Below are 13,212 nucleotides of genomic sequence, written 5' to 3'. Positions count from 1 at the left end.
GTTAATGTTGATATTTTAACCTGTTTCCATGAATCACAAGTGTTCTTAATGGCATTTAAAATAGTGAATCTTTGGGATGCCTGGGTGGCTCAGCAGTTGAGTGCCTGCCTTTGGCTCAGGGCATGATCCTGGAGTCCCAGGATCGAGTCCCACATCGGGCTCCCTACATGGAGCCTGCTTCTCCCTCTGCCTGTGTCTCTGTCTCTCTCTCTCTGTCTCTCTCTCTCTCTCTCTCTGTCTCTCATGAATAAATAAATAAAATCTTTTAAAAAATAAAATATTGAATCCTTTCCAGGGGATTTTCAATATACTTTGCCCAGATCCATCAGAGGGATCACTCTCTTTGGCAGCTATAGCCTTACAAAATCTATTTCTTAAACAATAAGACTTAAAAATTGTAGTTAGTTATATATCCATGGGCTCCAGAATGGATGTTTTGTTAGCAGGCATGTAAACAATCTCATTGTCCATCTCCTCCATTAGAGCTCTTGGGTGACCAGGTGTACTGTCAATAAGCAATAACTTTTTGAAGATTTTATTTATTTATTTATTTATTTATTTGAGAAAGGAAGAGAGTGAAAAAAACAGAGAGAGAGAGAGAGAAACAGAGAGACAGAGAGAGAAGCAGACCCCCTGCTGAGCAGGAAGCCCAACACAGGGCTCGATCCCAGGACCCTAGGATCATGACGTGAGCTGAAGTCAGACATTTAACCAACTGAGCCACCCAGGAAACCCCAAGCAATAGTTTTTAAAGAAATCTTTTTTTTTTTTTTTTGTAGGTCTCAATAGTGGGCTTAATATATTCAGTAAACCTTGTTTTAAACAGATGTGCCATCATCTAGACTTTATTGCTCCATTAATAGAGCATTAATAGATTTAGCATAATTCTTAAAAGCCCTAGAATTTTCAGAATGGTACATGAGCATTGGCTTCGACTTAAAATTGTCACCTGCATTAGCCCCTAACAACAGAGTCAGAGGATGCCTGGGTGGCTCAGTGGTTGACCTTCTGCCTTCGGCTCTGGGCGTGATCCTGGGTCCAGCATCGAATCCTGCATCAGGCCTGCTTCTCCTTCTGTATCCGTCTCTGCCTCTCTTTGTGTGTCTCTCATGAATAAATAAATAAAATCTTTAAAAAACAAAACAGAGTCAGGTTGTTATTTGAAGCTTTGAAGCCAGGCATTGACTTCTCCTCTCTAGCTAAGAAAATCCTAGATAGCATCTGCTTCCAGTAGAAGGCTGTTTTGGGGATCCCTGGGTGGCGCAGTGGTTTGGCGCCTGCCTTTGGCCCAGGGCGCGATCCTGGAGACCCGGGATCGAATCCCATGTCGGGCTCCCGGTGCATGGAGCCTGCTTCTCCCTCTGCCTGTGTCTCTGCCTCTCTCTCTCTCTGTGACTATCATAAATAAATTAAAAAAAAAATTAAAAAAAAAAAAAAAAAGAAGGCTGTTTTGGCTACACTGAAAATCTGTTGCTTGGTGTAGCCACTTTCATTAATGATCTTAGCTAGATCTTCTGGATAGCTTGCTGCAGCTTCTCCATCAGCACTCGCTGCTTCACCTTGCACTTCTATGTTTTGGAGAAGGCTTCTTCCCTTAAACTTCATGAACCAACCTCTGCTACTTCAGACTTTTCTTTAGCAGCTTCCTCACCTCTCTCAGCCTTCATAGAATTGAAGAGAGTTAGGACCTTGCTCTGTATTAGGCTTTGGCTTAAGGGAATGTGATCACTGGTTTGGTCTTCTATCTAGACCACTAAAACTTTCCTCATATCAACTGTTTTGCTTTCTTATCATTTGTGTGTTCACTGGAGTAACACTTTTAATTTCCTTTAAGAACTTTTTTTTGTGTTCGTAACTTGACTGGTACAAGAGGCCTAGCTTTCTCCTAACTTGGCTTTTGTCATGCCTTCTTCACTAAGCTTATTTCTAGCTTTTGACTTTTGATTTTGACTCTGCCTTTCACTTGAACACTTGAGGCCCTTGTAAGGTGGTTAATTGGTCTAATTTCAATATTGTTGTGTCTCAGAGACACAGAGGCCTCTGGAGAGGGAGGGAGGTGGGGAAACGCTGGTCAGTGAAACGGCACACACAAAGTTTATCGAATAAGTTTGCCATCTTATATGGTGTGGTTAGTGTAAAACAATTACAGTAGTGACATTAAACGTCGACTAATCACAGATCACCATAACAAAAAATGAAAAAGTTTGAAGTATTGTAGGAATTACAAAAATGTGATACTGAAACACAAAATGAACACATGCTATTGGTAAAATGGCACTGATGGTCTTGCTCAGTGCAGCGTTGCCACAAGCCTTTAATTTATTTTAAAAAAACAAAAACTGAATAGTTGTGAAGCACAATAAAGTACCATAAAATGAGGTATGCCTGTATGTTACATTCCCTGAATTAACTCTCTATATGTACCTACTGCCTAATATTTTTTCTCTTTATTATTCATGTTCTATCTCTCCTTTTCCCCACAAGAATATATACAAGGATCTTCTCTCTTCACTGATATATTTCTAGGGCCTACAATAGTGCCAAGTGTGTTAAGAATGTTGAATAGATATTTACTGAGTGACTAGACAAATGAATAAAATTATTAAAGATGATAAAGAGAAGACAGCAGTTAGTGATTATTGTGACAAATACACCAAAGATAGTTTTCTCATTTGAAGGTCTTTTAGAAATAAAGATAAATCTGCTTACCATTGAAATGCTGTAAGAGCTGTCTAGAAGGAGCCCCCCCCACCTTGTGACTATGCCTTGGCTAGATGAAGTGGATATTTATAAGTGAGACATAAGTTTATTATAACATTTCTAGAAATTATGTGTAACTTGCAGAGTTTTTCAGCTATTCATTCAGTTAGACATATGGAGAGTCTGTTGTGGCCAAGTCTTTTGTTAGTAGAATGCCCTGGGAAACATGGGAGCACACAGAAGGCATATCTAATCCAGCCAGAGCCTGCAGTTGGGATGGGCCCAGGGGTCTCTTGGAAGGCTTCTAACACAGCTTAATGTGTACAATGTATTAATTGTGTATTGGACATATAAAATATTTGTCATACTTTATATGTTTGCCTTTATAAATGGCAGCATACAGCTTCTTTGAATTTACAGAAAATTTTGGGCACTTCAAGTTCCATGACTGATGCTTATTTTGGATGGTATGTGCACCAAAATTTCATGCTTCTTGACTTTTGGGAAAATTACTGTAAAATTTTAGAATCTTGTCAGTTCCCTAGTTTTTAACATATTAGATTTTGCAAACCTTTTAGCAGCCGACACTTATTTTTATTTGTTATTTGGTGGTAAATAATATTTCTGTTTGTTCTCTGCAGACAGAATGTCAGTGGCTGTTAGACACTCAGTACATGTATTGTGTCATTACTGTCAACAAGGAAAAGGGCCACTTGAATTAGTACATTATATGTCAGGAGAGTGACAAGACCAGCAGAGCTCCTGCCTTGTTTTTCATTTAAAAAGCTAAATGTTGCTTTCAGGCTTCTTCTGGGAAACTGTCTTGCTGTGACAGCTTTATGGAGGGCCTCTGGATTTTTTTGTCTGTTTTTTGTTTTTTTTTTTTAGTTTGTTTTCTGTTTTTTTTTTGTTTCAGTTTAGTTGACACACAATGTTGCATTTGTTTCATGTGTACAACTTAGTGATATGACAAGCTTATACATTCTGCTGTGTTCACCACTAGTATAACTACCATCTGTCCCATTACATCGCTGTTACAGTATCACTGAGTATATTCAGTATGCTCTGCCTTTTATTCCCATGATTTACTCCTTCCATAACTGGAGGCTTGTATCTCTCTCTTCCTTTCACCCATTTTGCCTGATTCCCCACCCCCTCTCCTCTGGCAACCATCAGTTCTCTGTATGTATGGTTCTGATTCTGCTTTTTTTTTTTTTTCATATTTTTAGACTCCATTTGTGAGTGGAATCATACGTATTTGTCTTTTTCAGTCTGACTTATGCCATTTAGCATAATCCTCTCTGGGCCCATCCATGTTTTCTCAGATGGCACAATCTCATCCTTTTCCATGGCATATAATATTCCATTGTGTGTGTGGGTGTGTGCGCGTGCGCGCACATACCACATTTTCCTTATCATTCATCTATTGATGGACACTTAGGCTGCTTCCATATCTTGGCTATTATAAATAATCCTGCAATAAATATAGGGGTGTATATATCTTTTTGAGTTACAATTTTAATTTTCCCTGGGTAAATACCCAATAGTGGAATTATTGGACCATATGGTATTTCTTTTTTCTTTCTTTTTTTTTAATTTATTTATGATGGTCACAGAGAGAGAGAGAGAGAGAGAGAGAGAGGCAGAGACATAGGCAGAGGGAGAAGCAGGCTCCATGCACCAGGAGCCCGATGTGGGATTTGATCCCGGGTCTCCAGGATTGTGCCCTGGGCCAAAGGCAGGAGCCAAACCACTGCGCCACCCAGGGATTCCCCATATGGTATTTCTATTTTTAATCTTTTGAAGAACCTCCATACTGTTTTCCACAGTGGCTGCACCAATTTACATCCCGACCAACAGTGCAAAAGGTTCCTTTTTCTCCACATTCTCACCAACTTGTTACTTCTTGTCTTCTGGATTTTAGCCATTCTGACAGGTGTGAGGTGATATCTCACTGTTGTTTTGATCGCATTTCCCTGATGATGAGAGAAGTTGAGCATCTTTTCATGCATCTGTTAACCATCTGGATGTCTCCTTTGGAAAAATGTTTATTCAAATCCTCTGCCCCCTTTTTTTTTGAAATTTTAAATTAAATTTTAATTTTTTATAAGTTTTTACTTAAATTCCACTTAGTTAACATACAGTGTAATATTAGTAATATACAGTGTAATATTCTATTATACACACACACACCACATCTTCTTTATTCATTCATTAATTGATGGACAGTTGGACTATTCCATAAACTGGCTATTGTAGATATTGTAGATATTGCATGGATATTGTAGATATTGCATGGATCCCTTTGATGTAGTATTTTTGTGTTCTTTGGGTAAATAATAGTAGTGTGATTGCTGAATCATAGAGTACTTTTATTTTTAACTCTTTGAGGAACCTTCATACTGTTTTCCAGAGTGGCTGCACCAGTTTCCTCTGTCCATTTTTTAATCGAATTATTTGTACTTTTTTTGGTGTTGAGTTGTATAAGTTATTTATATATTTTGGGTATTAACCCTTTATTGAGATATATCATTTGCAAATGTCTTTTTCCATTCAGTAGGTTGTTTGTTTTATTGATGGTTTACTTTGATGTGCAAAATCTTTTTATTTTGGTGTAGTCCCAATAGTTTATTTTGTTTTTGTTTCCCTTGCCTTAGGAGACATATCTAGAAAAATGCTACTGTGGCTAATGTCAAAGAAATTACTGCCTATGTATTCTTCTAGGGTTTTTTTTTTTTAGATTTTATTTGACAGAGAAATAGAGCCAGAGAGCACAAGCAGTGGGGAGGAGCAGAGGGAGAAGGAGAAGCAGACTCCCCACCAAGCAGAGCCCAGTGCGGTGCTTGATCCCAGGACCCTGGGATCATGGCCTGAGCCGAAGGCAGATGCTTAACCAACTGAGCTACCTAGGTGCCTTCTTCTAGGATTTTTATGGTTTCAGGTCTCATGTTTAGGTTTTTAATCCATTTTGAGTTTATTTTTGTGTGTGGTATTAGAAAGTAGTCCAGTTTCATTCATTTGCATACAGCTGTCCTGTTTCCTAGAGGGGCCTTTGAATATCTAGAACTATCTAGATAATGAGAAGGATCTTTCCCGGTTTTCTTCAGAGCTTTTTTCAATCTCTCCTGGCTTTCCTGGAGTATTCTGGCTCCATTGGTTTTCCTTCTGTGTTTATGTCAAATCTTTCTATTCCCATGTTCTCCAGATCTGAGTACTGGTTCAGAGATGAGAGTGTTGGAACATTAACTTCTGACTCTGACATATGGAGCTTTAACGGTTGTGCTTTATCTACAGAATCGAAGCAGTATAATACTTCCTTTTGGATTTACAAATTATTATTTGCAATCTGCTGTTTTCTATAAGCAGGATGGTATTAGTGTCAAACAGCATTTGATCAGCATTCTTACAGCCATGATAGCAGGTATTATCAGTTAAAATAACACCTTACATATTGTGTAATTTGTTGAATGGCAGTTCATGTTATATTTCTAGAGAAAGAAAAACTCTCCATTTAATAGTTGATTCAACATCAGAACTTTCTTTTTTAAAAAAGATTTTATTTATTTATTCATAAGGTACACAGAGAGAGAGAGAGAGGCAGAGACTCAGGCAGAGGGAGAAGCAGGCTCCATGCAGGGAGCTCAATGAAGGACTCAATCCTGGGACTCTGGGATCTCGCCCTGAGCTGAAGGCAGACACTCAACCACTCAGCCACCCAGGTGTCCTTGTTATGGACTCTTTGGATACTGCTTGTCAGTTTTGTTATATAAGTCAGTGAGTTGCTTTTAGCTGTAACTAACAGAAACTCAATTCAACTTGGTAAAGGCATGAAAAATCTCATGTCAAGAATTTCAGGACTCTAGAGTTGATTGATTCATCAGTTCAACAATGTCATCAAGAGCACAGTTCTGTCCATCTTTTTACCCTGTCATCCTTGATGATGGTTGTGTTCTCAGACCAGTACCAGTTCCAGGTGCCATATCCAGACAGGCCAATATTCAAAAGAAGTGGGATTATGTTTCTTTCTATACCTCCAGGAATCAATGAACTTCCTTTCAGTGGCCAAAATTAGATTATTTGTGCCAATCCCTGGCAAGAGGGATGGAACTGGCATGACTGATTCAGACTAGGAGATACCTGAAGGGATATGGCATTATACAATGAGGTGGTGCATATAAAATCATTTAGCACAATGAGTTTAATAAATTTTACATGTTATTAATGATGATTAGTCTGTAGCATTAATATTGTAAAAGAGGGCCAGAGTTATGAGTAGTAAAGAGGTAGATTCCTCAGCCCTTGGGAATACTGGTTCTATGTTGAGGAGATGGAGAGAGAGAGAGGTGATAAGCACCACTTGCTTGTAGTAAGTGTATCTGGGAAGCCCATGTATAGTGCAGAGTAGTAGAATCAAGGCTCAGATCTTTAGAGGGCACACAGAGAATGTCCCTCCTCATAGGAAGAGATTAAAATAAGCTACTAGAACAGGACTCCCAGGAAAAAGAACCAAAGTAGCATTTAGATATATGGTCTAAAGTGGAATAAAGCATAAAGAGTGACTTAATGCTAAATCTCAAGAGGATTATCCTGGAGCCTGTTAGATTCTCCTTTCTCAGATGGTGATTTATCCTGGGACCTGGGTAGGGATGAACCCAAAGTTGATGAAGTCTACTATATTACATATGAATATGATAAAGTATGTAGAGGTTAGCACCTAAGCAGAGCCTGATAGCTGTTTTCTCATAAGAAAATTATTGGGGCACCTGGGCGGCTCAGTCAGTTAAGAATCTGCCTTTGGCTCAGGTCATGATCTCAGGCTCCTGGGATTGAGTCCTGCATTGGGCTCTCTGCTCAGCAGGAGTCTACTTCTTCCTCTCACTCTCCCTGTTCTCCCTCTCTCAAATAAATAAATAAATAAATTTTTAAAAAGAAAGAAAGTTATTGGTGCTTTACATAGTGTAATTATTATCACTGTTGGCCAGTAATTAGCAATACTAAACAAAAAATGCAAAAAACCCACAAAGTATCATAAGTTAGTGTTAAGTTGACACTCATACACCTTGTTTTCTAGTTACGGTTTTTCCCACTACAGCAGAATCCTTCTGTTGGTCTCTGAGGGTTTTCATCTTAAATTTTTTAATCTACTTTTGGATTTGCTATCTCTTCCCCACACCCATATACTCAGCTTGTTGCTTCTTCTTTCTTTCTTTCTTTTTTTTTTTTTTTAGCTTCTTGCTTCTGACTGAATTTGGTTAAACATCAGAATACTTTACTCATGAATAACTATCTGGGATGTTTTCAGTAAACTCTCTTGGAGGGAAATAGAATTACAGTTACAGTCACATTTATGAATGCCAAAAACCATTCTGAGACTACAACTTTTTGAAATCTAGAGCTGGAAATGACTTCATTTTTACAAATATGGAAACCAAGATGCTAATATCCTGGTTAATTTTTAGAACTTGTCACTAGAGATAAACCAATACATTTATAAATCCATATCACTAGAGATAAACTAATAAGTTTAGAAATCCAGGAAATTGGGATGCCAGGGTGGCTCAGTGGTTGAGCATCTGCCTTCTGGCTCAGGGCATGATCCCTGAGTCCCAGGATCGAGTCCCACATCGGGCTCCCTGCATGGAGCCTGCTTCTCCTTCTGCCTATGTCTCTGCCTCTCTTTCTGTGTCTTTCATGAATAAATAAATAAAATCTTTAAAAAAGGAGAAAGAAATCAATGAGGAAAAAAGCAATGGATATTTAATAGTGTGTGGGAAATATTTTAGAGATCTTATTCATGCAACAGTTATTATTAAAGCTCAATAAAAGAAAAATGAATGAGGTAGTTATAAAACTTTCATACATGTTGGCCATCGTGAATATCATGAGTTCCCAGAATAATCACAGGATTAATGACATTTACTTGACTCTGTCTGATAACTTTTGAAGATGTAATGTAACAAATAGTTTCCAGTTCTGTTGACCGTTTTCCTAGTACAATAGCCTGTAATTAATTTTTCATATATTAAGGGGAACTGTTTATGATCTGAGAATCATCCAGAAACCTGTTTTATTTCTAAGGAAGACTTCCAGATGACCCACCAGCAGGAATAGATAATCATTATTAGTATTTTCATTTCTTTTTTAAAAAGATTTTATTTATTTACTCATGAGAGACACAGAGAGAGAGAGACAGACAGACAGACACACAGGCAGAGGGAGAAGCAGGCTCCAAGCAGGGAGCCCGACAGGAGACTTGATTCTGGGTCTCCAGGATCACACCCTGGGCTGAGGCAGTGCTAAACCTCCGAGCCACCTGGGCTCCCCAATATTTTCATTTCTTAATTTAAATGTTACTGCCTCAAAATAACCTTCCTTGAACCCCTGAAACATGTAGCCTTCTTACTTCTCAAAACACATTGTTGTTTTCCCACGTAGCTCTTATCATGATGTTGACCGTTGCATCTTAAATATCTGTTATGCTAAGAGCACTTTATAGCAGGGGTCATGTCTATTTTTTGATGACCACTGATCACTGTCTATCATGGTATCTAGCTCAGAACAGACACTTGATATTTACTGAATGAATGAATCTGAGAGTAAGACTGAGATGGCTCAAGGCACATTTTTACTTTGTATTACTTTTATCATTTTCATTTCTATGAACATGTATTAGATTTATAACTTTAAAAAAACAGTATTGCAATGTGTTTTCCATATTTTAAAATATAATTACACAACATTTCAGTAAATAATGGATTAAGGAAGTTGTTGGATCTGGGACTTTAAACTCTTAACTTAAAACACTGTTTTCTTGGGAATTTCTTAGGAATATCTTAAGAACTTTTGCACCACATTCTGAACAAACAACTTGGAAATAAGCATTTAGCTCAACATTTTGCTTCTGAACAAAGACCTTTATAAATAAATGTTTAAAATAAAAGATGTTCAAATTTGGGACTTTCTGTGTTAGTTTTCTATTGCTGTGTAACAGTTTACCATAAACATAGCACTTAAAAGAACACCTACTTAGTATCTTACAGATTTTGCAGATTGGAAGTCTGAGCATGGCATGCCTAGTTGTCAGCTGGGTTCTGTTTTTCATCTGGAGCTTAGATTTTCCAAGCTCACTCAGGTTGTAGGTTGAATATTCAATTCCTTGTGGTTGTAGGATTAAGCTCCCTGTTTTTTGCTGGCTGTTGACTAGGAGTTGCTCTTAGTTCCTAGAGGCTGCTCTGTAGGCATCCCTCAGTAGGCAGTTCCCAAAATGGCTGTTTGCTTTTTATCCAGACAAGTAGGACAACATTTCTCTGACTTCCATCTCTGACCTGTAAACTCCCTTTTAAGGGCTCACTTGATTAGGTCAGCTCCACCCAAAATAATCTCTCTTTTGATTAACTCAGATTAACTGACTAGAGACTTAATTGCATCTGTAGAATATCTTTACCTGTGCCATAAAATATGCCTAATCACAGGAGTGATATCTCATCATATTTATATGTTCTTTTACCACCCAAAGGGAGAGATTTGTGTACGACACTTACATCAGGTGGTGGTGGCAGTCTTGGGCCTCTTAGAATTCTTCCTCCATGCTTCCCGATGTGGTAGATTCTCAGAATCTTTTCCAGTTGATTGAATTGGTTTGGAATGTGTATGGTGACATGGCTTGGAGTGTATCTTCATGTCCATGTGCTTTTGTAATCATACTGTAATTAAAACATATTTGTTGACGATCTAAAAAGTTCTCTCCAAATAACTCCTCATGATCTGATCTAGAAATTGAAAGGATACAGTAGTGGCTCCCAAAATTCATTAGTTTGTACATGCTTAGGAAAACAAAATTTGGGACCTTTAGAAACCAAACATAAGTTCACATTGCCACAGTTTGTAACCTCTTCCTCTTACCCCCATTCTTCTAGAATGTCTGAGTACACATTTTTGTTCAAATAGATAAAAGGAACATAATCTGTTTTTAAGAGTATTATAGATGCTTATAATCTTTTCTAATATTTATTTTCATTTGACTATATAAGAGATATATAAATTATCTTGTTGTATAGGAATACAAGCTGCAGAGTAAAGTTCTCTGAGTTTAAATCTCAGTTCTGCTGGTTTAAAACCTTGAGTGAGTCACCTGCTGTCCCCCTGCTTCCTCAACTCTAAAACAGAAATAATGCTTATACTTGCTTCACTGAATTATGAGGGTTATATTAGTTAAACATGAGTTCTTGAGAGTATCTGATACACAGGAAGACTACATAAGTGTTTGCTGTTATCATTGCTAATTAAATTCCTTTTAAGAGTTTTGTCCTAGAATTATAGCAGAGGATTCCAATATGTTCTTATTTAGGAATTTTTAAGACTGAGTCATTTAATATGTTAAGCCTCTCCTTGATTTTTTTTGGTAGGTCTGGTTAGTTTTAGTAATTTAGTAATTTAATTAGCACGTGTGGGAAAGTTAAGGAATAAACCACTGAACAAACCTCAGGCATCCCAAAGTTGAAGGGTGGTAATTAATATGTAGGCTGTCATTGGTGAATATTCCTGATGTGGTTTATATATTCTATTCATATTACTTTACTTTATAATATATATATATATTAAGATCAAAGATATACTGATTAACAAAGAACACACTAAATGAAATGTGGCCTTTTGAGTGTGACCAGAGACAACACAGTGTAACTTTGATGTATCACCAAGTTTCCAGCCAGCTGTGCCTTGACATGATAGAGACATCACATCAGCTTCTTGAGTGGCTTCCTAAGCATTATCTACATGTCATACTTGACATTAAAAGACAAAACAAGGGGCACCTGGGTAGCTCAGTCTGTTAAATGTCTGCCTTCGGCTCAGGTCATGATCCCAGGATCTTGGGATATAGCCCAGCTTCAGGCTCCCTGCTTGTCAAGGAGCCTGCTTCTCCCTCTCCCCTTCTTGTGCTCTCTGTTTCTCTTTCTCTCTCAAATAAATAAATAAAATCTTAAAAAAAAATAATAAAAGGCAAAACAAAATCAGCAACAAATTGAGAAAATGAAACTATTTGACTACCAACAAAACTATGTTGCTGCTGTTCACCTTTTAAGAGCTAGATAAGAATATGAATAGGATGACAGTATAATTTTAAAGCTCATATAATATGAGTAATAAAGGAACTTGGAACATTGAAATGGGCATTGAAAACCTAGTGGCAATAGTGTTGATAGCACAACTCCCAACACATGGCAGATCTGTGGGGGACAGAGGCATATAGGCTACAGACAAGCCAATGCCAAGGTCCTCATTTGTAATCACAACATCTGGCACCCCACTGAGCTGAAGCAGCTAAAGGAAAGCAGCTTGGCAAGCAGGTTGATGCAGACATAATGGAACTGCAGCACAAAACTGTTCATCAGGCCTGTGAGCACCTTCATGACATCCAAAGGGAAGATGTAAAACATTCAGAGTGGATGTTGTTGAAAATAGGCAGCAAAGGCAACTTTGGACAGGGCCAACTGAAAAATATTTGCATCTAAATAAAGAATATTGAACCAATTACGGTGCTCTTGCAGGCTACCATGAATATAACTTCCTAATAAAAGTGTGTAAGATTTTATATTTATTTTAGCATTTTGTGTTTGGAGGATATTTTGCAAGAGGAAAAGAAGAGTTGGGATCAAGTGGTATGTTTTTGTCTTTTTTTTCTTTTTGAATGGTAGCCAGAATCCCAACCAAGACTGAGTTAATTTAGAGCAAAACAATAACATCAGCAACCACTGGTTTTGAGTATAGCATGCCGGGCACTACAAATTAGTTTATTTGTTACGTGATCCCTGTTAGAGGGAAAACAGTATCCAACTTGTAGATTAGGAAACCGAGGCTCAGAAAGTATAATTTGTCCCAGGTATAAATCCTGTACTCATATCCCCAATTCTTTCCATTCACAGTGAGAACCCAAAAGGAGTGACATAAAACGGGGTGATGATGTAAACGTGAAGAACAAATGAGGTAACAGAAATGAGGGCTGTTAAGAAGAGAGTAGAACAGAAAATGAGGGTTAAGAGAGTAGAACGGAAAATGTTAAGAAAATGGAGGGAATTCTTCAGAATGAATTATATATTTAGGAACTGTAATCATTCCGTATCATCTTGGCTGACGCCCCTTTGAGTCCTGCGGGACATCTTACCAGATAGGCCCACTTCCCACCTTGTGTCATACGTGCAGGGGGCTATTTTAAAGCAGAGATTATACAAGAAATCTACCACATAGCCTGACAGATTCCAGGAACTGGAAGGAAGTCAAACTGGCATGATTTTAATTTAAATGTGTCTTCACTTTACATTGGCTTTGCAGAAAAGATTGTAACTTTAATTCACTTGAAAGCAGATGGGATCCGTCATGGGGGTAAAACATAAGAAATTTGTCCAAATGTAAGAAAAAGCAACAGCTTTCTTTTGTGGGTCAGTTTCATAGTATGAGTGTTTGTCATTGGGTCCATGTAAGCTGTTATTCATCAATATGATAGAAGTCCTAACT

At 37.8% G+C, this 13,212-nt stretch overlaps 1 protein-coding gene across 10 annotated transcripts in view; it reads left to right on the top strand.

Moving 5' to 3' along the window:
• Nucleotides 1–13,212, top strand: part of DDAH1 (dimethylarginine dimethylaminohydrolase 1) — a 137,916-nt gene that overhangs the window by 82,817 nt on the left and 41,887 nt on the right. For 3 of the 10 annotated variants that reach the window (XM_055341178.1, XM_055341180.1, XM_055341181.1), the window contains one exon: nucleotides 12,624–12,684. The exons of the other annotated variants lie outside the window; for them this stretch is intronic. The gene's annotated coding sequence lies outside the window, so the exon portion shown is untranslated. The remainder of the gene's footprint in view (nucleotides 1–12,623; nucleotides 12,685–13,212) is intronic. 10 annotated transcript variants of the gene reach the window in all.

Source organism: Nyctereutes procyonoides, unplaced genomic scaffold, assembly GCF_905146905.1.
Source record: "Nyctereutes procyonoides isolate TBG_1078 unplaced genomic scaffold, NYPRO_anot_genome, whole genome shotgun sequence".
Lineage (NCBI taxonomy): Eukaryota > Metazoa > Chordata > Mammalia > Carnivora > Canidae > Nyctereutes > Nyctereutes procyonoides.
This window is presented reverse-complemented; position numbering and strand designations above follow the sequence as displayed.